The sequence below is a fragment of the Geotrypetes seraphini genome, chromosome 10, assembly GCF_902459505.1.
Source record: "Geotrypetes seraphini chromosome 10, aGeoSer1.1, whole genome shotgun sequence".
NCBI lineage: Eukaryota > Metazoa > Chordata > Amphibia > Gymnophiona > Dermophiidae > Geotrypetes > Geotrypetes seraphini.
The window spans coordinates 107,596,303-107,623,823 of record NC_047093.1 but is presented as its reverse complement, the minus strand read 5'-3'; the positions used below and the strand labels follow the sequence as shown (position 1 = coordinate 107,623,823).

The following is a 27,521-nucleotide window of genomic DNA, read 5'->3' as shown; positions in this document are numbered from 1 at the left end:
GTCTCATTCTTCCAAGTATTGTTTTATAGGATCCCAGATAGATTATATTACAATAATCGAGAATGGAAAGAATTAACGCCTACACTAGCAATCTAAATGGAATTGGGTCAAAATATTTTTTGATGGTTTGCAATTTCCATAATGCAAAAAACACATTTCTTTACAAGTATATCAGTATGTTCCATCAAGGTTAAATGACGGTCTAATGTAATTCCCTGAACTTTTAGAGAAGAGACTATAGGGTATTCAAGGCCTCTTAGATTAAGAATCTTGTCAGTGATTTTATCATTTGGACAAGCAAGAAAAAAATCTAGCTTTTTCAGTGTTTAATTTCAACTTGAAATTTATGGTCCATTCTTCAATCTGATTTAAGATGTAAGTAATCTGATTTTTTAACTCTGTAGTAATGGAAGTAACTGGTATCAGAATAGTGATATCATCTGCATAGATGTGAAATATCACATTAAGACTTTGTAGTAAGTCCACCAAAGGAGCAACATAAATGTTAAATAAAGTAGGTGATAATGGGGAACCTTGAGGGGGTTACTCCAGGAGTTAGAATATTGACCATTGGTAAATACTTAATTTATGCTCTTTGTATTGCATAAGAAAAGACTAGTTTTAATTAAACAAAGGGCTCTGTCCTGGGACCACTTCTTTTTTCCATCTACATTTCTTCACTTGGTGCTCTAATCTCATCCTATGGCTTTCAGTATCACCTTTATGCTGACAACTCACAGATCTATCTCTCTACACCTGAAATGTTAACAGACATTCAGTCCCGGGTTTCAACCTGCTTGTCTGACATCGCTACCTGGATGTCTCGCCACCATCTAAAATTAAACATGGTCAAGGCTGAGCTCCTTATCTTTCCACTTAAACCTGTCTTTCCTCTCCCTCTGTTCTCTCTTTCTGTGAATAACACCCTCATCCTCCCTGTCTTGTCGGCTCACATATCCAGACTGCCAAAACCTGATGTTTCTTTCTCTACAATATCGCTACAATATCTCTACAATATTGCTAAATACATTGCCAAGACCCTCATCCATACCCTCATCACCTCTTGCCTAGACTACTGCAACCTGCTTCTCTCTCCCCTTCAAACTGTTCAGAACTCTGCTGCATGCCTCATATTCTGCCAGTGTCACTATGCCGCTGAAGAAAAAGCCCCAATTCCTTGTCACTTCACTGACTCCCTATCAATTTCCGCATACAGTTCAAACTCTTCTTATTGACCTACACTCCGTAGCTCCTCTTTCATCAATTCCTAATGATACCGGGCCAGAACTTTTATCTTTAGACAATGATGGAGAAAGGGAGCTGTTCCTAAAATATCTAGACAACTGACCCTCTTCTCCTTCCCCCTCGATATTGATCACCATATCCTATTAATCTCTCTATCCTCAAAAATGGATTTCCTGTCCCACCAACTCTCTTTCTTCCTCCCCTTTTAAGTTCAATCAATTTGTACCTTGCTTAATCTTTTGTAAACCACATAGAACTTCACGGTATTGCGGTATATAAACTGTTATTATTATTATTATGTTTGTTGACCTCCATTCTTGAATGAATTTAACCCAACATCATGGTACATAATAGAAAAGGGGCCATTTTCCTACTAACTACCGTACATGACTTGTAGGCCTGTGGGCACAAATGATTACTAGTTTCAAAAAGTGAAGGGAAGTCACAGTTCAGCTAGTGTTTGGTATTTCAATTGGTCAGACTAGATGAGTCTTACAATCCAGAGCTGGCATAACCATTAGGTGTGAATAGGCACTTGCCTAGACTTCTGTGGAGCTGCAAAAGCAATTGCAATCAAAGTTGAGTAGCTGATTGTAATACCACCTTTGATCAAAACTGGTAATAAACCATAAAAGCAAATAACAGGTCCTGACAGTCACACAAATTCAAAGAACTGTCAGTACATTCTTTTAGCTATGGGGAGAGTGTCTCTCAAACGGTGTGCCCCAAAGAGATTCCAGAATTTTACTTTATTTTAAAAAATTCCCTTCATAAGTATACACTAGAATAGATGACATGTAGGTCACATAAACAAGAATCTGTTAATGTTATGAGCATCTGTGTGCATAAGGATACAACCATCCAGACAAGCATCATTCTTTGACGTGATTGGTCCTTGAAAACTAACAGCAAGTAATTTTAGTTTTATTTTTTATGCAGTAGTTATCCTAACTGGGCAACAAAGCAATCAAGTCTTTGTTGTCATGTTATTTGGATCTTCCTATCTTTGTGAACTTGGAATTTCAGCTCTGGTAGAAATTAAATTGAAAAAAAGACTGCAGATGGTGAATGATGGAATGTGTGTTTACTTGTCAACTATCAAGACACATTTTGAGTTAATTTGCACTAAAAAAAACAAACAAGCACATCCATCACATTGATTAGCAATTCTATTATCTACTTTAGTTTCACTGTTGTTACAATTGCCCATACATAGCTTAAAGAACTTTAAATAAATAACTTTCAGATTTAATCTTTTGTTGATTTTGAAGTTTTATAATTTCAATTATATTGCACCATGAAAAACATTTGCTCTGTTTAGTGTGCCAGAGCTATAAAAGTGTATATATATATAAATCAAAGTTTAATTTCTAATCATGCATTTTTATTCAATTGTGTGCATGTATCAAAATTTGTTAGTTTTCAAACCTTGGAGAAGGCTTGCTGGAAACCTGAAAGCTAATTGAAAAGGGGATAAGGCTCAAGGTTCACCCGGGGTGCCCAATACCCTTTCACCAGCCTTGCATATGGTTCCTTATGTGCCAGCTTTTTTCATCTTCCTATGACTGTGTTTGTTGAAGCAAGATTTGGTCTTACAGCTGTATCTAACAGGTCCAGAACGAATATCAGGAAGTTCTGTTTCACGCAGCGAGTGGTGGACACCTGGAATGCTCTCCCAGAGGAAGTAATTGCAGAATCCACCGTTCTAGGATTTAAGGGTAAACTAGATGCACATCTCCTTAAGAGTGGCATAGAGTGATACGGGTAAGGATAAATTAGATGCACATCTTCCTTGAGAAGCATACGGTGATATGGGGACTAAAACTATGCCAGGGTACACCTGGCAGGGCCTCCGCGTGTGCGGATCACCGGACTTGATGGATCCAGGGTCTGATCTGGAGATGGCAATTCTTATGTTCTTAACCAGATAACATGGTGCATTTCTTTAATTAAATTGTACCTATTAATCCCTCTTGGGGACTTGAAATCGTTTCCCTGATTCCATACATGCTTATTTATCTTGCCTTTTCTGGCTAGACTGGGAAGGGGGGTGGCTCTTATGTAGTACTAAATACATGTTTTGTAGGGCAGAGATGATTCTTTGTTTATGACTGTGCAAACGTGTGTCTCTGTGTATGAGGAGAGCTAAAACATCTTGAATGCTCATCTCTCCAGGAGGCAGGAGGGCAGAGCAGCCTCCATGAGTGCTAGCCTAGAGGTGATCACACTCTACGTCTGGTATTTGGGACATACACTTGGCATTAAAGGACAGGAATAACTGGGCAGACTGGAAAGAGCGGCGAGCCATTTTCCGCTGTCATCACCTATGTATGTATATATGTTATTGTATTCGGCTTCTGCCTCTGTCCAATAAAGCCGTTCCCCGGGGCACCCCAAACCTGCCCAGTTCGCTCAGCCTGCGTCTGTCCCCCGAAGGATGGGAACAAGGTAACCGCGCTTCATGAATGAAGAGAGGGGGGGGGAGGAGAGGAAGAGGGAGGGGAGAGGGAGAGGGAGGAAGAGGCTAGAGCAGGAGCTGCGCAGATGAGAGAGAGAGCACTGCAGTACCCACTGCAGCCAGGCACGAAGGAGAGCCCGCTCTGAGCCCTCCCCGACCCCGAGATCGGCCGGGTTGGGGGGGAAACGGAGCCCCGGCGAGAGGCCACGTTTCCTGTCGAATCCGGCGGGCGGGAGCCGAGGGATGCTCGGGGTGAACCTGCTCGGATGAGAATGAAACCAGCCGCCCGGGCAGCCAAACGAGCGAGGAGAGCTGCCCTTTCTAGGTAAAAGCCGCGCCGTCTCGTTGGGGCGTCGTTCCACGGGCGCGCGCGCGCCCCCCCAGGACGGATCTGGCACTCGTGGGCCAGGCTGCTTCCAATTCACCTGCCTCTCCCTAGAGCGCCAAAGGAAATGACCAGGGAAGGTCACCGCCCACGGATACAAAGGTAGCCCAAATAAGTAAGACAGGTCCCCGCCGCTGGCTATGAGGACAGGACCCTGGGTGCGTTGCATCAGAATACCAGGACAGGTCCCTGCCCCTGCATGCACCGTGGAATGGGACCAGGATTGGCCTTCCCGGGTTGCTGTACCTCGCATCACCATTTTGTGTCACCGCTCCACCGATTTGCACAGATCAGTAGCACCAGTCGCCACGACAATGCTGCAGATCTCAAAGGGCACCGGGAGGGGGGTTAAGAGCAGTGGTGGCATTTCCCGGTACAATCAGCAGTACCGGTGCATAGGATGGAGAACGGAATGGTGTCTATACTGCCACTGGAAGCTGTTCTGGGTCTTGTAGTGAAGCTCTGGGGTCTGGTATTGATGCCTTAAGGTTATTAGAAGCTCTTCTGTGTGCAGCTGTGATCCTCTGAGGCCATTGGAGGCTGTTCTTAGTACAGCTGTGACACTGTGATGCTCCAAGGCTGTTCTGTGTGCAGCATTGATGCTCTAGGGCAGAGCTACCCAAACTGAGGGTTGGGACCCCAACTGAGGTCACAAAACTTTGATTTGAAGTCATGACCTGGATAGGCTCTCCATAGGTGGCATCCTTATTCCGCACTTCTCGGGAGAGGGGTCACACAATTTTATTTGGCTGCAGTCATGGGGGTCATCTTCAAAAAGATTGACAAGCACCGTTCTAAGGCCATAGGAGGCAGTTTATCTGTGGTCACTGGGGGCTGTTCTGTGTGCAGAGATGATGCAATGCAAACGCTTGAGTCTGTTCTTTATGAAGCAATAATGATCTGAGGCTGTGATCTGTGAAAGCTGCTGTGCGTGCAGCCATGATTCTCCGAGGCCATTGGAAGCTGTTCTGTATGCGGTGATAATGCTATGAGACTACTAGAGGCTGCCCAGTGTGTGGTAGTGATGCTCTGATGCCATTGGAGGCTGCACTTTGTACCACAGTGGTGCTCTGAGTCCATTGAAGGCTGTTCTGTGTGCTGCTATGACACTGTAATGCAATGAAGCTTCTCTGCGTGCAGCTCATATTCTGAGGCTATTGGATACTGTTCTGTGTGCAACTATGGGGGATGATGATATGAGGCTGTTCTATGTGTAGTAGTAATGTTCTGAGGCTATTGGAAGTTGTCCTGTGTATGGCTGTGGGAGTGACATTGGGCAAGTCACTTAATGCCCCATTGCCCCAGGTACATCAGATAGAGTGTATGCCCACTGGGACAGATGGGGAAAAATACTTCAGTGCCTGAATGTAAAACTACTTAGGCTATAAGTGGTATATAAATATAAAAATAAATAAATACATATAATGCTATGAAGCAGTTGTGATGTTCTGAGGCTGGAGGTTCTGTGGCCACTGTAGAATGATGCTGTGATGCTCTGAGGCCACTGGAAACTATTCTTTGGGAAGCTGTAATTCTAAGATACTGTTCTGTATGCCGCTGTGACCCTCTGAAGCCACTAGCAGCTGTGATGCTATGAGGCTGTTTTGTGTGTAGCAGTGATAGTCTGAAGCCACTGGAAACTGTTCTGTGTAGAGCTGTCATTCTAAGAGACTGTTATTTGTACAGCTTTGACCCCCCCTGAGGCCACTGATGATACTTTGAGACTGCTGGAGGTTGTTTTGTGTGCAGCAGTAATGCTCTGAAGCTTTTGGAGGCTATTCTTTCTTCCGCTGAGATTCTAGAAAGCTGTTGGAGGCTATTTTCCGTGTGTGGTGCGGTGATGCTAGGAGGCTCTTGGAGGGTGTTCTGTGTGTGGCTGTCACACTGCAAAGCTGTTCGGCATGCATGGTATTAGCCCATCCAAATAGATCACTCTGGATTTTAAGGCTGCAATTCTAAAACATTTAGAATAAGGTATGAACATTCTAAAACATAGAATTGAACTCGAAATGCCAAACTGTGGCATTAAAACTTAAATACAGTATTTCGAGGGGCTGCTGAAAAGTTCTCAGCCGAGCCAACAAAGTCGAGGCAGTGTCCATCGAGGGCTGTACACTTAAGGGCAAATTCTATAAGAAGCGCCCAAAAGTTAGGTGCCTAATTAGGCACTGTTCAGTGCGATGCAAGTAAAATTGGGTGCTGTTTAATGAATCAGGCCGAGCGGAACCCATTTTGAGAGGCCCATTAAATAGGCCAGCTCTAGGCACAACTAAAAGTTAGGGGCCTAGCTGAGCGTTTGAGTACGCTTAAGAGCAGTGATTCTGCAAGAAGGCGCCTAACACACAGCCACCCCCACGCCTAACATGCATACCGCCTATTTTTTTTTTTTTTTTTGGAAGCCCACCTAAATTTTTAGAGGCGCCTTGTTGCAGAATCGCACTTTCTTGATAGGCGTCTATGTTTCAATCAGTGCTGATTAAAAAGCTCAAGTGAGCTTTTATTCAATTTAGATAGGCGCCTATCTAGTTGGGCGCATCCGAAATAGGTGCCTAACTTTAGGCGCTGGATACAAAATTTGGGCCTTAGCCCAGTGATTTTCCACTTTTCTCATTCCGTATTTTTCCAACGGAACAAAAAAAGTGTATAGCCCTCGATGGAGACAGCCCCAACTTTGTTGGCTGGACTGAGAACTTTTCAGTGGCCCCTCATACTATATTGGGATACACACACCCTGTGTAATTGTGCTAATTCTAAAATAATCAGTAATATGAAGGAAAATATAGACTTGAGTCTATCAGATAATTTTTCTCTCTAACTGATAGCACTTAATGTCAGATAAGTTTTAGCTTCTATAGGGACACATTTGTACCACAACATTATGTCTGAGTATTTCCAATGTACAACCAAGTAATTTGCTCAGATTTCAAAGTCACAATCTTACTGAAGAGACGGCCCAGGGGTGATATGATAGAGGTCTATAAAACACTGAGTGGATTGGAAAGGGTAGATGTGAAACCCTTGTTCACTCTTTCCAAAAATACTAGGACTAGGGGGCATGCGATGAAGCTACTAAGTAATAGATTAAAACAAACCAGAGAAAATATTTCTTCACACAGTGTGTAATTAAACTCTGGAATTCGTTGCCGGAGAATGTAGTGAAATCAGTTAGCTTAGCAGGGTTTAAAAAAATGTTTGGAAAATTTCCTAAAAAAGAAGTCCATAGGCCATTATTGAAATAGCATGGGGAAATCCACTGCTGCCTAATTCCAAAAATAACATATCCCTCCAAAATAACTAACTTATTTATAAAGAAGCTTTACATATGGTAAGATAAGCTCAGAGACACGGAGGGGTAATAAATGGGGTAAAAACCCAACCAAAGAACCATGTTATAGCTAAGTGCTTTTTTCAACAATTAAGCTTTATTGAAGTAATTTTGAAGTTCACTAGTTTTTGATAATTCAAATTGAGTAAGCTAAAAAGTGTGGAGGATACCAGCGATGATTGGGTGGTGAGGTGGTTGGTTTTTTTTACCCCGTTTATTACCCCTTCATGTCTCTGAGCTTATCCTACCATATGTAAAGCTTCTTTATAAATAAATTTGTTATTTTGGAGGGATGTGTTATTTTTGAATATTGTTCACACTTTCACTCCTCATTGTTTTGTATGTTCTATGTTCCCCTGTTCTTTTTGACTTATTCCAAGGATAAGCATCATAAATTCTGATGTTCTTTTGTTCTCCTCCTCCCCCCTCTTTACCTTCATTTCCACCCTGAAGGGCTCTAGTCTACCCAGTATATCCCAGTCCCTCCACGTTATCTGCATATCTATCAGGTCTTATGCAATGCATACTTGGCCTGCAAGTGTAATCAAACTGACTGTACCTCAGACAGGAAGCCTGGAAAGAACTAAAGAAGATATTTCCTGTTAAGGTTTAAGGTTTATTGATTTGATTAACAACTTCGCATCAAAGGCAACAAAGCGGTATAAAATATAATGAAAGTACTCAGGGAAATACACACAAAACACGGAACCAGCAGGAGATGTAGGAGGGACATAAGGGTATTTCCTGTTATTATTATGAGTGCTGGAAATGTGGTAAGATATCAAGATCAATGTTTTACAAGAAGCTTGGAAATGTATAAAGCAAATTATTCTTCAGACCCCTGCATTGGATCTCGGTCAGTATCTCAGGATTTTGTATTGTCCTGTTCATATATGTCTTTAGTATATTCACTTTTCCCATTTCACTTTATTTTGATATACCACAGACCCATAAAGCATATTTAAGTAGTTCACCATAAATATATCAGTGAGGAGTGAGAAAGAGAGAGGGAAGAACTAAACATATCAGCCTGCTTTGTTTTGTTATCTGCTTACAACGAAATTTGTTAAAAGCTGAATATAAGCACAGTAACTGTAACTGGTTTTGTCTCTATTGCTTTCACTCTTAGTTTTGGTTACTATTTTGTGTTTGATCTGTTTTATTTTTGAGATTTTCCCCTATTTTGAAATAAATGACAGCTACTCTTTATTAGAGTCAAACCCCCTCTTTCTTCAGCTATTTCTGCTTTATTATTATATGTTCCAGTATGACATGTGAAGAAGATCAATTATTCAGCTGTCAATGCTGTATTCATGGTTTCAGTGTAGGAGGGTCTGAGAAAGATCTCTCCTTCATTTATCCATTCTGTATTCATGATTTTTATGTTTAAATGTGACAGACTGAGGAAGATCCAGTCTGTGTTATTCATTTTATGGGTTTTAGAATTGCACCCTACATGAGGGCATCTTTCTGCTGTATTCATACTTATTTATTCATTCAATTTTCTATACCATTCTCTTATGAGCCCTGTCTGTCCTGATGGGTGGGATATGGCTATACCGGGCTACAATCTACTTCGTCAGGACAGAGAGGGCAGGTTAGGAGGGGGGGGGGGTAGCTCTATACATTAAAGAGGACATCAAAACCACCAGGATCACAGATGTCAAATACACCGGGGAGTCCCTCTGAGTAAACCTGGCAAGAGGCAGAGAAAAATGCCTGTATCTAGGTGTGGTATACAGACCCCCAAGACAACTGGAAGACATGGACGCAGAATTAATTGAAGACATAAAGAATATCACTCTACGAGGAGAAGCTGTACTGCTAGGGTACTTCAATATGCCTGATGCAGACTGGAATTAATTTTCAGCGACAACCAGCGGTAGCAGGAGGCTCTTAACCTCCATAAAGGGAGCACGTCTCAAACAAATGGTAATGGAGCCCACTAGGACCCAGGCGATCCTTGACCTGGTACTCACCAACGGGGAAAGCGTCTCAGAGGTCTCAGTAGGAGATACGCTAGCCTCCAGCGACCACAACATAGTATGGTTCAACCTTAGGAAAGGCTTCCCTAGATCAAACACGAAAACAAAGGTACTCAATTTCCGGGGCACAGACTTCGCACGCATGGGAGATTTCGTCCATCGGACGCTGCAGGACCAAGCGGAGACCGATGATGTAGAAGCTAAGTGGTTAACACTGAAATCAACCATACATGAAGCAACTAGCCACTTCATAAAATCAGTAAATAAACTACAAAGAAACAATAAACCCCAATGGTTCACCGCGGAGATCTCGCACCTCATTAAGGAGAAGAAAAAAGCGTTTCTCTCCTACAAGCGCACAGAGAAAAGAGAGGCAAAGGTAGAATATAGGACCAGATCTACAGCGGTCAAAATGGCAGTTAGGGAGGCAAAACTTCGAGTGGAAGAAATTCTGGCAAAAAACATTAAAAAGGGGGACCAATCCTTCTTCAGGTATATTAGTGACAGAAAAAGGAACACAGACGGGATAGTATGCCTTAGAAGATCGGACGGAAGTTACGTGGAAGCAGATTCCGATAAAGCCGAACTACTGAATGAATACTTCTGCTCAGTCTTCACCTGTGAGGCACCGGGACACGGTCCGCAGTTGAAGGTAACACAAAGCACAGAAGACCCGTTTCAGAATTTTGAGTTTACACCAGGTGAAGTTTACACTGAACTGGCAAGACTCAAGATGAACAAAGCCATTGGACCAGACAATTTGCACACAAGAGTGCTCAGAGAATTGAGCGATGTCCTGACGAAACCGTTGGCTGAGCTATTCAATCTCTCCCTAAGTAAGGGGAAAGTTCCCCTGGACTGGAAATTAGCTAATGTCGTTCCTCTGCATAAAAAGGGTTGCAGGGTAGAGGCTGCAAATTATAGACCGGTGAGTCTCACATCAATAGTGTGCAAACTCATGGAAACACTAATTAAAAGCAAATTGGACACGATCTTGAATGAAGGGAATCTTCGGGATCCCAGTCAGCATGGATTCACCAAGGGTAGTTCCTGCCAATCCAATCTCATCAGCTTCTTTGACTGGGTAACAAGAAAGTTGGACTTGGGAGAGTCTTTGGACGTCGTGTACCTGGACTTCAGTAAAGCTTTTGACAGTATCCCACACCGCAGGCTGCTAAGCAAGATGGAATCGATGGGGTTAGGAGAGACACTAACTGGATCTCAACAGAAGTAAAGAGGGCAATAAATGACAAAAAAGTATCCTTCCGGCGATGGAAAAAGGACCCAACGGAGGAAAATCACCAGGCGCACAGGAAATGCCAAAAGGAATACCACCGAGAGGTTAGAAAAGCAAAAGGGAAATATGAAGAGGGGCTGGCCAGGGAGGCGAAAAACTTCAAGGCATTCTTCAGTTACGTAAAGGGGAAGCGACCAGCGAGAGAGGAGGTGGGGCCGTTGGACGATGGGGATAGGAAGGGAGTGATTAAGGAGGATAAACAGGTAGCTGAGAGGTTGAACACGTTCTTCTCGTCGGTTTTCACGAGAGAAGACACATCTAATATACCGGACTCAGAGGAACTCATGAGCGGGGAACAGGCTGAAAAATTGGAACACATAGAGGTAAGTAAGGAGGATGTCCTCAAACAGATAGACAGGTTAAAATGCGGCAAATCGCCGGGCCCGGACGGGATCCACCCAAGGGTTCTGAAGGAACTAAGACAAGAAATAGCGGGCACAATCCAGCATGTTTGCAACCTATCCTTGAAAACTGGAGAGGTACCAGAGGACTGGAAATTGGCGAATGTCACACCTATCTTCAAGAAGGGATCGAGGGGTGACCCCGGGGACTACAGGCCGGTGAGCCTGACTTCAATTACAGGGAAGATGGTGGAAGCTATGATCAAGAACAGTATTTGCGAGCACATCGAGAGAAATGGCCTACTGAGAACAAGCCAGCATGGATTCTGTAAGGGAAGGTCATGCTTAACGAACCTTCTGTACTTCTTCGAGGGAATAAGCAGTCGGGTGGACAATGGGGAACCTATAGACATCATTTACCTCGATTTTCAAAAGGCTTTCGACAAGGTGCCACACGAAAGGCTGCTTAGGAAGCTGTGGAACCACGGGGTTGGAGGGGATGTGCACAGATGGATCAAGCACTGGTTGTCGGGTAGACTGCAAAGGGTCGGAGTGAAGGGCCAATATTCTGACTGGCAGGGAGTCACGAGCGGTGTGCCACAGGGATCGGTGCTGGGGCCGTTACTCTTCAACATATTTATCAATGACCTGGAAAAGGAGGCAAAGTGCGAGGTTATAAAATTTGCAGACGATACCAAACTGTGCGGTAGAGTTAGGTCCAGGGAGGAGTGTGAGGACCTGCAAAGGGACCTGGACAAGCTGGAAGACTGGGCAAACAAATGGCAAATGCGCTTTAACGTGGAAAAATGCAAGGTCATGCATATAGGGAAAAAGAACCCGTTGTTCAACTACAAATTGGGGGGGGCATTGTTGGGAGACAGCAGACTTGAGAGAGACTTGGGTGTGCTGGTGGATGCATCACTGAAGCCATCTGCACAGTGCGCAGCAGCCTCGAAAAAAGCCAACAGGATGCTGGGCATCATAAAGAGGGGCATAACAACCAGGACGCGGGAAGTCATCATGCCATTGTATCGAGCGATGGTGCGTCCACATCTGGAATACTGCGTTCAGTACTGGTCGCCGCACCTCAAGAAGGACATGGCGGTACTTGAGAGAGTCCAAAGGAGAGCAACGAAACTGGTAAAGGGGCTGGAACACTGCCCATACGCCGAGAGATTAGATAGGCTGGGGCTCTTCTCTCTGGAAAAAAGGAGGCTCAGGGGAGATATGATAGAGACCTTCAAGATCATGAGGGGCATAGAGAGGGTGGATAGGGACAGATTCTTCAGACTGAAGGGGACAACAAGTACGAGGGGGCATTCGGAGAAACTGAAGGGAGATAGGTTCAAAACAAATGCAAGGAAGTTTTTTTTCACCCAAAGGGTCGTGGACACATGGAATGCGCTACCGGAGGAAGTGATCAGGCAGAGTACGGTACAGGGATTCAAACAGGGATTGGACGGATTCCTGAGGGATAAAGGGATCGTGGGATACTGAGAGAGATGCTGGGATGTAACACAGGTATAGAAAGCTAACCAGGTAATAAGTATAGAAACCCAACAGGTCGTACATGTGCAAGACCGGAGGGTTAGGACTACGATGGGAAGATAGGACTTAAATGAGAAACCAAGGTGGCAAGGGAGCCCCTTCTGGTGATGCAGACAGGTCGTGACCTGTTTGGGCCGCCGCGGGAGCGGACTGCCGGGCAGGATGGACCTATGGTCTGACCCGGCGGAGGCACTGCTTATGTTCTTATGTTCTTATGCATGGGTCAATGATTGGCTGAGTGGCAGACTTCAGAGGGTGGTGGTTAATGGTACCCTCTCTAAAACATCGGAGGTGACCAGTGGAGTGCCGCAGGGCTCGGTCCTGGGTCCACTCCTTTTCAACATATTCATAGAGGATCTGACTCAAGGGCTTCAAGGTAAAATAACACTATTCGCCGATGACGCCAAACTATGTAATATAGTAAGTGAATGCAGTTTACAGAATTATATGGCGCAGGACCTGCTTACATTGGAAAGTTGGTCCTCAACCTGGCAGCTAGGCTTCAATGCTAAGAAATGTAAGGCCATGCACCTCGGAAGCGGAAATCCATGCAGGACGTACTTCTTCAATGGAGAAACTTTAACTAGGACTTCAGCAGAACGAGATTTAGGAGTAATCATCAGTGCAGACATGAAAACTGCCAATCAAGTGGAGAAGGCTTCATCTAAGGCAAGGCAGATATTGGGCTGTATCAATAGAAGTTTCCTCAGCCGAAAGCCTGAAGTCATAATGCCATTGTACAGGGCCATGGTGAGACCTCATCTGGAGTACTGTGTGCAATTCTGGAGGCCACATTACAGTAAAGATGTTCACAGAATTGAATCGGTTCAGCGGACGGCCACCAGGATGATCTCGGGGCTCAAGGGTCTCTCGTATGAAGAGAGACTGAACAAATTGCAGCTCTACACTCTCTAGGAACGTAGGGAGAGGGGAGACATGATCAAAACATTTAAGTACCTCACGGGACATGTCGAAGTGGAAGATGATATTTTCTTTCTCAAGGGACCCTCGGCCACAAGAGGGCACCCGCTCAAACTCGGGGGCGGAAAATTTCATAGCGACACCAGAAAGTATTTCTTCACAGAGAGAGTGGTTGATCATTGGAACAAGCTTCTAGTGCAGATGATCGAGGCAGACAGCGTGCCAGACTTTAAGAATAAATGGGATACCCATGTGGGATTCCTACGAGGGTCAAGATAAGAAAATTGGGCATAGACAGGGGGTGGGTAAGCAGAGTGGGCAGACTTGATGGGCTGTAGCCCTTTTCTGCCGTCATCTTCTATGTTTCTATCTAATGTAACTGGGGCAATAGGAGGATTAAGTGACATGCCCAGGGTCATAGGGAGCAGCATGAGTTTGAACCTACATCCTCAGGGTGATGATACTGTAGCTTTAACCACTGCACCACACTCTCCCCCTTTGTAGAGGGCCATTTTCAAAAAGGATGTTACATTACATTAGAACATAAGAACATAAGCAATGCCTCTGCTGGGTCAGACCTGAGGTCTATCTTGCCCAGCAGTCCGCTCACGCGGCGGCCCAACAGGTCCAGGACCTGAGCAGTAATCCTCTATTTATACCCTTCTATTCCCTTTTCCAGCAGAAAAATGTCCATTCCTCTCTTAAATCCCAGTACTGTATTCTGCCCTATAACGTCCTCTGGAAGCGCATTCCAAGTGTCCACCACACGTTGGGTAAAGAAGAACTTCCTGGCATTTGTATTGAATCTGTCCCTTTTCAACTTTTCCGAATGGCCTCTTGTTCTTTTATTTTTTGAAAGTTTGAAGAATCTGTCCCTCTCTACTCTCTCTATGCCCCTCATGATCTTATAAGTCTCTATCATATCCCCTCTAAGTCTCCTCTTCTCCAAGGAAAAGAGACCCAGTTTCTCCAATCTCTCAGCATATGAAAGGTTTCCCATCCCTTTTATCAGACGTGTCGCTCTTCTCTGAACTCTCTCTAGAGTAACGCCATATCCTTCTTAAGGTATGGCGATCAAAACTGGACACAGTATTCCAGGTGTGGGCACACCATCGCCCGATACAGCGGCAGGATAACTTCTTTCGTCCTGGCTGTAATACCCTTCTTGATTATACCTAGCATTCTATTCGCTCTCTTAGCGGCCGCTGCGCACTGTGCAGTCGGCTTCATTGACCTGTCCACCATTACCCCCAAGTTCCTCTCTTGAGTACTCTCATTCAATGACATCCCTCCCATCGTATAGTTGTACCTCGGGTTTCTGCTTCCCACATGCAATACTTTACATTTCTCAACGTTGAACTTCATTTGCCATTTTGTCGCCCATTCTCCTAGTTTGTTCAAGTCCCTTTGCAATTCCTCACAGTCCTCTTTAGTCCGAGCTTCCCTAAATAGTTTGGTGTCATCTGCAAATTTTATTATCTCACACTTCGTCCCTGTTTCTAGATCATTTATGAATATATTAAATAACAGCGGCCCGAGCACCGAGCCCTGCGGAACACCACTCGTGACCCTCCTCCAGTCAGAGTAGTGTCCCTTCAACCCTACCCTTTGTTTCCTACCTGCCAACCAGTTTCTGATCCATCTATGTACGTCTCCGTCCACCCCATGGTTCTTCAGTTTCCGGAGTAATCGTTCATGGCTTGTCAAAGGCTTTTTGGAAATCAAGGTATATGATGTCTATGGGGTCACCTCTGTCCATCTGTTTGTTAATTCTTTCGAAGAAGTGTAGTAAGTTGGTTAGGCACGATCTCCCCCTGCAGAAACCATGTTGGCTGGTTATAAGAAGTTTGTTTCTTTCCAAGTGATCATCGATGCTTTCTTTTATCAGTGCTTCTGCCATTTTTCCGGGAACTGAGGTCAGACCCACTGGTCTGTAGTTTCCCGGGTCATCTCTTGATCCCTTTTTAAAGATGGGCGTGATGTTGGCCATCTTCCAATCCTACGGGATCACGCCTGTTTTCAGGGATAGATTGCATATTTGCTGCAGTAGTTCTGCTATCTCCTCCTTTAATTCCTTCAGAACCCTTGGATGGATTCCGTCCGGACCTGGAGATTTGTCTATTTTTAGTTTATCTATCTGCCTGCGCACATCTTCAAGGCTCACTTCCATGAATGTTAATTTTTCTGCTTGATTTCCATTGAAGAATTGCTCAGGTTCCGGTATGTTGGTTGTGTCTTCGTTTGTAAATACAGACGAAAAGAACATGTTCAGTCTTTCCGCGACTTCTTTCTCCTCCTTCACTACTCCCTTCCTGACTCCATCATTCAGCGGTCCCACCTCCTCCCTAGCTGGCTGTTTCCCTTTAACATATCTGAAGAACGGTTTGAAATTACGAGTCTCCCTGGCTAACTTCTCTTCATACTCTCTTTTAGCTTTTCGAACCACACGGTGACATTCTTTTTGATACTTCCTGTGCTCTATCCAGTTTCCTTCAGTTTTGTCCTTTTTCCATCTCCTGAATGAATTTTTCTTATTACTTATCGCTTCCTTCACTATTTTAGTCATCCATATCGGGTCCTTTATTTGACTCTTTTTGCTCCCCTTTCTGAATCTGGGGATGTAAAGATTTTGCGCCTCGCTCACCATGTCCTTGAAAAAAGACCAGGCCTGTTCTACCATCCTCCATTTCTTGGAAGTGTTCCTAAGTTTATTCCTTACCATTTTCCTCATTGCTTCATAGTTTCCTTTTCTGAAGTTGAAAGTGGTCGCCATGGTTCTCTTTCCTTTTGGTATTCCTGCTTCAACCTTGAACTTGATCATGTTATGGTCACTGTTTCCCAACGGTCCCACTACTTCCACTTCCTTTGCTGGTCCCATTAACCCATTTAGGATTAGATCCAAAGTGGCATTTCCTCTCGTCGGTTCTCTAACAAGCTGCTCCATGAAGCAATCTTGTGTAGCCTCCAGGAATTCTGTTTCCCTAGCGCATTTTGAGTTTCCAAGACTCCAGTCTATCCCGGGGTAGTTGAAATCTCCCATAATAACTGTGCAACCGTTTTTGCATTCTTGTTTCATCTCGGCTTCCATTTCTTTATCGATATCTCCGGTTTGCCCGGGTGGGCGATAGTATAGGCCCATTTTTATTTCATGTCCCTTTCTTCCTGGTATTTTAACCCATAGCGATTCCAGCTTGTTGGTCGTCTCCGCTGTGTCTATTCTTGTCGATTGTATGGTTTCTTTTATGTATAGGGCTATTCCACCTCCTTTCTGTCCTGACCTGTCCTGGCGATAGAGCTTAAATCCCGGCAGTGCTGTATCCCATTTGCTTTCCTCATTCCACCATGTTTCAGAGATTCCAATGATGTCTAAGTCTTCTGCATTGGGCACGGCTTCTAATTCCCCCATTTTGTTTCCTAGGCTCCTTGCATTAGTATATATGCAGTTTAGATCCTGGCATTTAAGTGTCTTCATTTCCTTTCCCTGTGTTTCGGTCTTTAGTGTCTTCTCTTTTGGTACACTCCTTCTAACCACTTCTTCTGGGTTATTCGACTCCTGTAATTTGTCCTTTGTTTCTTCCGAGCCTTGCATTCCCTTAGTATCATCACGTGATACCTTCTTCCGAATCATCGACGCTAGGTTGACTGTCGGCTTTCCCCTTCCTCTTAGTTTAAAGTCTGTTCTATTCCTCTCTTGACGTTGTTTGATAGAAGTCTTGTTGCCGCCGTGCTCAGGTGCAGTCCATCTCTCCTGTAGAGCTTGCTCTTGCCCCAGAACGTTGTCCAGTTCCTCACGAAGTGGAATCCTTCTTCCTCACACCATTTCCTCATCCACGCATTTATTGATTGTAGTTCCTCCTGCCTTTTCACATCTGCCCTCGGTACCGGTAGGATCTCTGAGAACGCTATCTTCTGGGTCCTCATCTTCAGCTTCATTCCCAGGATCTTGAACTGTTCTATCAGCGTGCTCCTTCTGTAGTCTCTCCTGCTGACATCATTCGTCCCAATGTGGATCATCACTGCGGTCTCTTCCGTCTCCGCTCCTTCCAGGATCTTCCCAATTTTGTCCACGATGTCCTTGGTTCTTGCTCCTGGGAGGCAGGTCACCAGTCGATCCTCTCTCACTCCTGCTATGTGGCTGTCCACATGCCTTAGGACCGAATCTCCCACTAGGATTGCTGACTTTCCCTTCTTCAATTTTCGCTTCGGTCTCAGGTCAATGTCCCCGGTATGCTTCGCTCTTTCTTCTTCTGGGCATCGATTAGCCAATTTCTCTCCCTCTTGTGGTGTTCCTCTGTGGGTGTCTTCTTTGGGGTCATCTGCTTCTTGTTCTCCCTTCCGTGTTGGTGTTGGTATATCTTCATCTTTCATCTGAAGTTTATCCTCTTCCACCCTCCTTGACTTCTATTCCGCCTGTTCAAGGCGGATTACAAAAGAGCTAACTGGACATTTCCAGGATAGTTACAATTTTTTGGTTACAAGTGAGATAAGAATGCTGGATATTTCTAGGAGATATTGCGAATTAGATAACAAATAAGTATTGGACATTTCTAGGCAATATTACAAATAGGATAACAACTAAGAAAGCTGGACATTTCCAGGAGCTTTACAATTTTAGGGAACTGTATTCTTGGTTGATATTTAGAGTAGGAAAAAATTACCAGAGAAGTGGAGGCTTTGAGAAGGGAATTTACTGGGGAGGTGAGGGAGGGGGTGGGAGTTAAGGTGTCTGAATATATTTCTTGAATAGCAGAGTTTTGATCTCTCTTCGAAATGTTTTGAGGTCGCTCGTTGTTTTCAGCAGGTTGGAAATGGAGTGGTCGAGTTATGCTGCTTGCGTCGCAAGTAGATTGTCAAACATCTTCTTGCGCTGAGTACCTTTGAGTGGAGGGTAGGTAAATGGGGTCAGAGTTCTTCTTTGTCTAGTAGTGAGGATCTGATTTAGGCGGTTGTTTAGGTAGGAAGGGGCAGAGCCATTTAATGCTTTGAATAGTAGGCAGTAGAGTTTGAATTGAATTTGTGCTTGTATTGGTAACCAGTGTGAGTCTAGGTAAGCAGTGGTGATGTGGTCATATTTTCTTAGTGAGTAAATCAATCTGAGAGCAGTGTTTTGTATAGTCTGTAGTTGTTTTAGCATGTTGGCAGGGAATGGCAGAAAGAGGGAGTTGAAATAGTCCAGTAGATCCAAGACTAGGGATTGGACAATGAGCCTATATTGTTCTATGTCGAAGAATTTTCTTATTTTACGTATATTTCTCATGGTTAAAAAAGCTTTCTGGGTTGTCTTATTGATTTGGGCTTGCATTGTGCAGCATCTGTCTATCGTTACTCCTAGGAGTTTAAGTTCGGGCTGTATTGGGTATTTGGTGGCCTTAATTTCTAATTCTGTGATGGTGGGGGTTTTGGCTTTTTCGAGCAGAAGGAATTTTGTTTTGTCTGTGTTTAGTTTCAGTTTGTGGGCAGTCATCCATTTTTCCACTACCATATTTTTACTCATATACCGCGCACCCGTGTAAAATGTGCACACGGGTATAGCGCGCGGGAAACTGTAATTTATGTAAAGAAATTTTTATATACCGCGCACACCCGTATACCGCGCATGCCGCCCTGACTCTCCCGTTGCCGCCCGACTCTCCTTTCGCCCGCCCGACTCTCCTCTGGCCACCCCGACTCTCCTGAATCGATTAATACCTTAATTCATTCTTTAGTCATCTCCCACTTAGACTACTGTAACTCTCTTTTAAATGGACTCCCCAAAAAGAACTTCGACGGTTACAACTCATTCAAAATACCGCAATCAAACTTATTTACAGAATTGGTAAGTTCGAACACGTCACTCCTCTTCTTAAAGAGGCTCATTGGCTCCCAGTCACCCATCGGATAATTTATAAAATCATACTGCTTACTTTTAAAATTAAACATTCTCACCTGCCCTTATTTCTAGATAAACTATTAATTCCCCAAAGTTCTTCTCGTTCCTTAAGATCAACTGATCAAAAACTGCTTTTCATTCCTTTTTTAAAAGAATCCTACTACACTAGAAATACCAACTTTGCTATAACTGCCCCCACCTTATGGAATTCTCTCCCTCAATTTCTTCGGGATGAAATCCAATTACCAAAATTTAAAACTAATCTCAAAACTTATCTATTTCATGATGCCTTTGCCAAATCCTAATCTTTTCTTGGTTCACTTGTTGATCTCTTTCTCAAAACTAACCTTCTCTTCACCTTACACCTTGTGTTATATCCCTTCCCTCTATCCCATTTCTTCTAAGATTATGTAACTTTTCCCTTCCTCCCCACTCATCCTCACTGTCAGGTTTGTCCGTATGTTTTATGTTTTTTTATTTTTTTTTATTTTTCTTACTAATCTTTCTAATACACCATTAAACTATTCTTTCTTTCCTATCTCACATATTATTGTTAACCGGTCAGATATTTGTTTTATGATCGGGATATTAAAAACCAATAAACTTGGAAACTTGGAAACTTTCGCCCGCCCCGACTCTCCTCTGGCCGCCCTGACTCTCCTTTTGCCCGCCCCGACTCTCCTCTGGCCGCCCCGACTCTCCTTTCGCCCGCCCCGACTCTCCTCTCCCCCTTGAAGTCCTGTCCCCACCCTGAAAGCCTGATGCCCCTCCCCCGATGCCGATTCACCCCCCCCGCAGGACCGCTCGCACCCCCACCCCGAAGGACCGCTCGCACGCACCACCACCCCCACCCCGAAGGACTGCTCGCACCCCCACATCCTCCCGACCCCCCCATCATGGAGAAGCTCCTACCGTTGTCCTGAAAGGGACCGCCAGAAGAGGAAGCAGCGCAGACGCAAGGCTCACAGAAGGGCCGGGACCACCAAGAGGAAGCAGCAGAACAACGGTAGGAGCTTCTCCATGATGGGGGGGGGAGTTGGGAGGCTGTGGGGGTGCGAGCGGTCCTTCGGGGTGGGGGTGCGAGCGGTCCTGCGGGGTGAATCGGACGTCAGGGGGGGAACTATGTAAAAAAAAGTTGTAAAACGCGCTCACGCGTATAACGCGCATGGTTATGCACGGTTTGTAAAATCGTGTATAACGCATGCGTTATATGCGTGAAAATACAGTACTTCTAGTGTTTTTTCCAGTTTTACTGTTGAGGTGGGATCTGGTGAGTCAAAGGGGAGGAGTATGGAGATGTCGTCTGCGTAGCTGAAAGATGTAACATTTAAGTTGTCTAAAGTGGTTCCGAGGGAGGAAATAAAGAGGTTGAATAGCATAGGTGATAGTGGAGATCCTTGTGGAACTCGGCAGGGGTTGGACCATGGGTCTGATTTGAGATCGTTGGACTTTACTCTGTAGGTTCTTGATTTTAGGAATACTTGGAACCAGTTGTATACCCTGCCTGAGATTCCTATGGCTTCAAGTATCTGTAGTAGTATGGAGTGGTCGACTAGGTCAAATGCAGCAGAGAGATCTAGTTGAATTATCAGCATCTTTTTGCCTTTGCTAAGGTGCTGTCGAGCTGTGTCTAGTAGGGTTACTAGTAGTGTCTCTGTGCTATGGTTGGTTCGGAATCCTGATTGTGGTCTTCCAGGTATTTAGTGAGGAATTGTGCGACTAAACCTTCTATTATTTTAATGTATATTGGTATTGACGCAATGGGTCTGTAGTTGGAAGGTGTGTCTATTGGGCCTTTGTGATCTTTCACAATTGGGGTGATTATGATCTCTCCTAGGTTCTGTGGGAATTGTCCTTCTGTTAACATGGTTTGTATCCATTGCATAAGGCTGGCTCTGAATTTGGTGGAGGCGTTTGTTATCAGGTATGTGGGACAGTTGTTTAGGTCGCATGATGCTTGGCTGTATTTTTTGTAGAGTCAATTCATATCAGACCAGTTTACTACTGGGAAATTGTTCCAGCTTCTGTCAGCAGTGATGGCTTCTTCTATTGTAGGGTTTGTAGTTATCTCATCGAGGTGGGGGGGGGGGGGGTGTTAAAGGTGGTCCTGATCTTGGTGATCTTGTTTTTGAAGTGGTCTGCAAGTTGGATGGCTGTTGGTGGGTGGTTTCCTTGAGTAGTTAGGAAAGGTTTGGTATCAGTGAGGTTTTTTACTAGATTGAATAGCTTTTTTGTGTCTTGGGCTTCCTTGCCTAGCATTTTGGAGTAGTAGCTTTCCGTCTGATTTGGATGTTTCCCATTAAGTGTCCAAAGTCGGAAGAACAGACATGTCCATTTTCAAAAGCCGAAGTATTAGACATCAAAAAATAAATATATTTTTGAAAATCATCTACTTGGATGTCTAGGTCGACAGGACATCCAACCCATAGGACACTTAACTTTATACTCCATTTTTGACCACAGAAATGTCCAAGTTGAAAATGTCCAAATCCAGACCATTTGGACATTGAAGGTGCCAGCATTGTGATGGGATGGCCACACAGAAATGCCAACAAAGCAGTCGGGCACCTTAGATGGCATTATTGTGAACTTCACATAAAGCGTGCCAGAAGTATATCTCACCATATACATGTTATAATTTGTGCTGAGCCCTCCAAAACTCCCCCAGACCCAACTAGACAAACTACCATCCCAATAGCCCTCATGGCTACAGTTGGCACCTATAAGGCAGTAGAGTAGTGTTTTGGTGGGTTTTAGGGGGTTCACACTTTCCACCATAAATGTAGTGGTTAGAGTGGTTTATGGGCTTGGGTCCTTCTCTCTGTAGTTTATTAGTTCATCCACCAGGTTAAGACACCTGTGTGATGCTCTACTAGGTTTTCCCATACCAAGTGCTGCTTTTCTAGAGACAGGTATGTCCTATTTCATTCAGATCTTTGGGGTGGGGGGTTATAAGCTTAATATATCCAGTGGTACTGGCACTTAGAAGCTTCTAAAACATGTCTAGCTCCAAAACCTAATCAGGATGTCTTGAAAAAGGTTTGATTATCACCATAAGATGTCCAAGTGAACGCCATCCAAAGACCACCCATAACACTCCTCCCAGCACACCCTCTGGAATGCACAGCTGGAGAATCATCTTGCTAGGCATCCAGGAAAAGGGTTTTGATTATCAGCACGTGGATGTCCTGGCGATTAGGACATCCAAGTACCATGTTAGATGGTTTTATGGATATTTTAGTTTTTTGATTATGAACCCCATAGTGTTTTCATGAGCATCAACACAGAGTTCACATGATTTATCTAGAGCAGGGGTGCCCTCACTTTTTTGGCTTGCGAGCTACTTTTAAAATGACCAAGTCAAAATGATCTACCAACAATAAAATTTTTAAAAACACAAAGCACACTGTACGCAGAGAAAATGTTAATTATCATTTATATTCGGGGGTGTTTCAAAGAGGTCAAGGCAGATGACATTAAAATATACAATGTCACCTCAGTAACAACTATACAAAAATAGACAAATATACCCCCTTCCTTTTTACTAAACTGTGATAGCAGTTTTTAGCGCAGGGAGCTGTGCTGAATGCCCCGCGCTGCTCTTGACGCTCATAAGTTCCCTGCGCTAAAATCCACTACTGCAATTTAGTAAAAGGGGGCCATAGTGCAAAATATAGACAGCAGATATAAATTCTCAAAATGGACACATTTTGATCAATAAATTTAAAATAAAATCATTTTTCCTACCTTTGTTGTCTGGTGATTTCATGTGTCTCTGGTTGCACTTTCTTCTTCTGACTGTGCATGCAATATTTCTTCCCTCCTTCCTACCTCCTGCATGCTTCGTCTCCTCCAGACCTCATTCCATTCCCCAACCATCTCTGTCCTTCCATGAGTCCAACTTTTTTTTCCTCTCTCCCTGCCTGCCCCCTGCCACCCGACACACTCCATTCCCTCCCCCTTTTCCTTCCTCTCTCCTTGCCCCCCTTTCTTTCTTTTTCTCTCTGTCTGTCTCCCTGCCCCCCTTACTTACTTCCTTTCTTATTGCTGTCTTTTTGTCTCCTTGTCCCCTTTCATTCTTTCTGTCTCCCTGTCTGTCTTTCTGTTCTGCCTCTCCGTCTTTCTGTCTCCCCCAAGCCACCATCGGGGCTGTTGTCTGGAAACAGGCCCCCAAGCCACCACTGACATCTGAGAACAGGCCTCCAAACCACTGCCGTCATTGCTGCCGAATTCTCCCTGTTTCCCAACGCCGCAACAGGCCAGCAGCCTTCCCCCTGACATCAATTCTGATGTTGGAGAGGAAGTTCTGGGCCAGCCAGGCAGCGATTGGCTGGCCCGGAACTTCCTCTCCGATGTCAGAATTGACATCAGGGAGAGGGAGGCTAGCTTGTCCGGTGCTTCTGAAGTTGCTGCTGACCTGTTGTGGCATCGGGAAACAGGGAGAATGCAAAGGCAACGTGATCACGGAGCCCAGGATGGGCTCTGTGATCGACTCGCGTTGCTTTTGCGATCGACCTTTTGGGCACCCCTGATCTAGAGCATATTGGTGGGATGACTATAAAGCAAATGCTTTCAAAAACTTTAAACACAGATATTCTAGATAGCTAAAATAAATACCAGAACTAAAAGAGGAATATAGAAACATAGAAAATGATTGCAGAAAAGGGCCACAGCCCATCAAGTCTGCCCACTCTAATGACCCACCCCCTAACTTCTTCCCCCAAGAGATCCCACATGCCACATGGGTGATTTTAGTAGCTGAATTATTTATATATTAGGGTTTTTGGGGTTGTGTTTTGTTTTTTGCTAGTTTTGCTGTTTTATTGAAGGAATATCTTTAGATCTTAGACAGTGAAGTCAGGCCCTTCCTTTAGAACCTAAAGGAGATCTCTGCTGCACCTTTTCTTGCCTGAAGAAAAATCATATCCACCTCCCCCCCCCCCCCCATATGCACCCATATCATTAAGGGCTCCTTTTACTAAACCACGGAAGAGCTTCTTATCACAGGCTGGCGAGGTTTAAATGTTTCAACACTCATTCAATTCCTATGAGCGTCAGAGCATTTACCTCACCGGCCCGCAGTAAGAAGTTCTTCCACACTTTAGTAAAATCCAGCGTAAATAAACACTGATTAGTCTTACAAGGCATAGCACTTTTTCTTCACAGCCTCTGTGCTCTGGAATACCTTACCTTTGATAATTTGCAGCAAATCTCTCTAAGGTGTTTTAAGTCTGCAATTAAAACCTGGCTATTCCAAAAGCTTACGCCTCTCTGTTGTTCAAAAACCAGACCAAATCCTTGGTAATGAAGTTCTTCTTCAGACTAACACAGTTGAGAACAATCAGGTCGGCTCTGACCCAAGACAGTTTTAGAAAGGTGGTGCAAGCTGTCCTACTGCCCTACCTAGATTATTGTAACTCGCTCTACAACAGCATTACAGAGAAAGAACTGAAGTAACTGCAAATGCTCCAAACCACAGCAGCAAGGCTGATTTTTCAATCCAGTTGTTTTGAGCGGGCCTGTCCTTTGCTGCTTAAACTACATTGGTTACCAGTGGGAAAAAAATTCACTACAAACTAGCTTGTATGATCTACAAGGCTATCTACAGAGACAATTCTAAAAGCCTAGTGTTCAACATTAAGGGCTCACACACCTTTCGCAATTCAAGGTCTACGCAGTACTTCAAGGTACCATTCCTGTCTTCTAAACAAGTATGCCAGAAAAAGATATTTAACTTCACCTTTGAGTTCCTAGGACCACACATATGGATCAGTCTGCCTGCATATCTGTGTCAACTCACCACATACTGTCACTTCAGGAAAAAATAAAGATATACCTTTTTCCCTTGTACCTACTAAACGTTTCTCGACGACTTCATCCCCATCCCTTCTATTGTTCCCTCTACACCTGAGCTATCAATGTTAAATTTGCTTATCTTTAATCTTGCGTCACTAATGTAAAATCCTTTTGAGGTGAGCCACATTGATTCCATGTAGAAAATTCCAGAATACAAGACGTTGTATTATATTATAACTTATTTTTAGGGTGGATCTTGGTTGTGCGTCTCACCTAAGAACATAAGCAGTGTCTCTGCTGGTCCATCTTGCCCGGAAGTCCGCTCACGTGGTGGCCCATCAGGTCCAGCACCTGTATAGTGATCCTCTATCTATACCCTTCTATCCCTTTTTTTCTTCAGGAATTCATCCAATCCCTTCTTGAACCCCGATACCATACCCTGTCCTATCACACCCTCTGGAAGCGCATTCCAGGCATCCACCACCCTTTGGGTGAAGAAGAACTTCCTAGCATTGGTTCTGAATCTGTCCCCTCTTAATTTTTCCATATGCCCTCTCGTTCTTGTAGTTTCTGAAAGTTTGAAGAATCTGTCCCTCTCCACTTTCTCTATGCCCTTCATGATCTTGTAAGTCTCTATCATGTCCCCTCTAAGTCTCCGCTTTTCCAGGGAAAAGAGCCCCAGTTTCTCCAATCTCTCAGCATAAGAAAGGTTTTCCATACCTTTTATCAATCGCGTCGCTCTTTTCTGAACCCTCTTGAGTATCGCCATATCCTTCTTAAGGTATGGCGACCAGTATTGGACGCAGATGTGGACGCACCATTGTCCGATACAACAACAGGATGACCTCTTTCGATCTGGTTGTAATGCCTTTCTTGATAATACCTAGCATTCTATTCGCCTTCTTAGAGGCCACTGCGCACTGTGCCGACGGCTTCATTGTGTTGTCTACTATTACCCCCAAGTCCTTTTCTTGGGTACTTTCACCCATTACCAGCCGTCCCATCGTATTGTACTTCAGGTTTCTGTTCCCTACATGCAAGACTTTACATTTCTCTACATTAAACTTCATCTGCCATCTCATCGTCCACTCTTCTAATATTAATTGTATCTTTTTGATGAATGAATGATGGTAAGGATGGATCCTTTTGCATTTAATTTTATCAAGCCATGTTAGGGATTTTTTTAGCCGACCGCTGTGGTAAAAGCTCCGACGCTCATAAGAATTCTATGAGCATCAGAGCTTTTACCGCAGCACCCAGCAATAAAAATCCCTAATGCGTCTTGATAAAAGGGGGCCTTATGTAGTTCCTTTCTTTGATTGCATAGCCTATATACCGCTTTGTCTTGCCTGTCAGATAAAGTGATAACCTTACTGGGTCAGACCAATGGTCCATCAAGCCCAGTAGCCCATTCTCACAGTGGCCAATACAAGTCACTAGTACCTGGCCAAAACCCAAAGAGTAGCAACATTCCATGCTACCGACCCAGGGCAAGCAGTGGCTTACCCTGTGTTTCTCAATAACAGACTATGGACTTTTCCTCCAGGAAATTGTCCAAACCCTTCTTAAAACCAGCTACGCTATCCGCTCTTACCAGAACCTCTGGCAATGCGTTCCAGAACTTAACTATTCTCTGAGTGAAAAAATATTTCCTCCTATTGGTTTTAAAAGTATTTCCTTGTATTATCCTGTACAAGTCTCTCTTGGTTGGTTTTAAAAAAATTCTCATTAAAGAAATTTTAAAAAAATATATATATATTTCCCTGTAACTTCATCGAGCATCCCCTAGTCTTTGTAATTTTTGACGGAGTGAAAAATCGATCCACTTGTACCCGTTCTATTCCACTCAGGATTTTGTAGACTTCAATCATATCTCCCCTCAGCCATCTCTTTTCCAAGCTGAAGAGCCCTATCTGTTTTAGGGCTCCTTTTACAAAGGTGCGCTAGCTTTTTTAACGCACGCACCAGATTAGCGCGTGCTAGCCAAAAATCTACTGCCTGTTCAAAAGGAAGCGGCTAGCGCACGCACCAATTTAGCACGTGCTATTCCACACATTAAGGCGGCTTTGTAAAAGGCTCTAGCACGGCTTAGTCTTTCTTCATAAGAGAGGAGTTGTCCAGAAAAATATAAAGTTGGAAAACTATGCAAATTGAAGATTTTCCCAAGAATTTGAGTGTGCTTGATCAGAAAATCATTTTTTGACATTTTTTAAGCCCATCCTGGGGGTCACTCAAAGCCACTGATTACAAAAAGCTCAGTTTTTCTTAAAATATGCTATAAATTTTGTTTAATGGAGTAAATTTCATGGTATTATAGCTATAACTTTTATGTTTTCACACTCAGCAATGAT

General features: G+C 44.0%; 1 protein-coding gene across 2 annotated transcripts in view; it reads left to right on the top strand.

Annotated features, from left to right (window-relative positions):
• The first annotated feature begins 3,499 nt into the window (after window positions 1-3,499).
• Window positions 3,500-27,521, top strand: part of RNF208 (ring finger protein 208) — a 40,197-nt gene continuing 16,175 nt past the window's right edge. The window contains exon 1 of one of the 2 annotated variants that reach the window (XM_033962173.1): window positions 3,500-3,573. The gene's annotated coding sequence lies outside the window, so the exon portion shown is untranslated. Of the gene's footprint in view, window positions 3,574-3,803; window positions 4,029-27,521 lie in introns of those variants that run through there. The other variant, XM_033962172.1, reaches the window with a different exon arrangement.